This window comes from Alternaria atra, assembly GCF_907166805.1.
Source record: "Alternaria atra isolate CS162 genome assembly, contig: 11, whole genome shotgun sequence".
Classification (NCBI taxonomy): Eukaryota; Fungi; Ascomycota; class Dothideomycetes; order Pleosporales; family Pleosporaceae; genus Alternaria; species Alternaria atra.
The window spans coordinates 43,222-44,689 of record NW_025091308.1 but is presented as its reverse complement, the minus strand read 5'-3'; positions in this window follow the sequence as shown (position 1 = coordinate 44,689).

Below are 1,468 nucleotides of genomic sequence, written 5' to 3'. Positions count from 1 at the left end.
GACTTCGAGCGAGCACTGCGCAACGCAGAGACGGCCAATCGTACCGTAATCGCCCCGTCGCTATCCTAGGGTAGCTCCGATGGCTTTGGCGGACGTCGAGGCAAGCGTCCAAATGCCCAAACTGACCAAGGTGGCAAGAGGCAAGATCGTAAGCCTTCCACACAGCCAGGCCGAACCTCCCCAGGCCGCTCCGACGGTAGGCCGAAGGGTAACCGTCCATTCACCCCCCAATATTCCTCCAACCGAGGGTATAGAGATCGTCGCCGTGACAGCAGTCACGATAGTAGACGCGACACCAATAAGCATAAGGACCGTCAAGACGGCAAGCAACCTCAACCTCATTAGAAACAGCGCAACCAAGACAACCAGGGCAGATCTAATAAGCCCCAGGACTCGGGAAAAGCCAACCCCTAGTCGCAAATCTCTCCCAATTGCCACTAGGGAAGAACTCTAACGGGAGGCAGCTTCGCATCGCCGTAGATGTAGAGGTACAACTCCCCAACGGCACCGCGGTGCCTCTCCGAGCTCTTTACGACTCTAGAGCTGAGATTAACATCATCAGCCTCCAAGCCGTACAACGCCATAAGATAGAACACTTACTGTTTCATTCCCGCCCGACGGCGGGGTTCCTAGACGACTAGGAACTGCAGCTTCAAAAACCGTACGATGTCACTGTTAAGTGCAGCGACGACGAAGGCACTCCCAAAACCGTAGGGCCCCAAAGATTCTGGTCAGCAGACTTCAAGGGGTACGACATAGTTTTAGGATACCCATAGCTGCGCGATGCCGATCCGCAGATCCGTTTCTCAAAGGGGACGTTCCGATAGTGGCCCGAGGGCGACACGGACCAAATCCAAATCACCAACGCCAGCGACCTGCTACACGACATTGCTAAGGGAGAACGAGCCTACGTGCTACACCCTAGGGGACTGTCGTGCTCAACGATCTCAGAATAAGTCAGGAAACTGCTCGAGGACGCTGAAAAGCAACACACGCCTGAAACTCCGACCCCGCAGCCGGGACCAAGCGGCGACGAGATCAGGGATAATAACTAGTACGACCGTCGAGGCATCCTCTAGGTCAAAACCTGGGTAGACAGGACAAAAGCCCACCTCGACAAGTGCATCGCCAACGCACCAGATCTGGCTGGCCTCCCTGAGGAGGCCACCCACCGCCTTGTGGCAGCGGTATTCAACAGAGACCCTCAGCGTGCCGCAGTGCCTCCGCACAAGGGCCGCTCTCTCCCTAATAGGGAGGAGAGTCCACCAGAATCCCACCTAGCAGACGATAAACCAGATCCTAAAGAACTAAAGCACGTCCCGAGCAAGCTACATCACAGATAGCTAGCCTTCAGCAAGCGGCAGACACGCATAGTCCACCCGAACAGCGAATACGATCACGCGATAAAGATCGAGGAGGGGAAGAAGATCCCAAACCTCCCGATATACAACCTCTCCGGCAGGGAGCT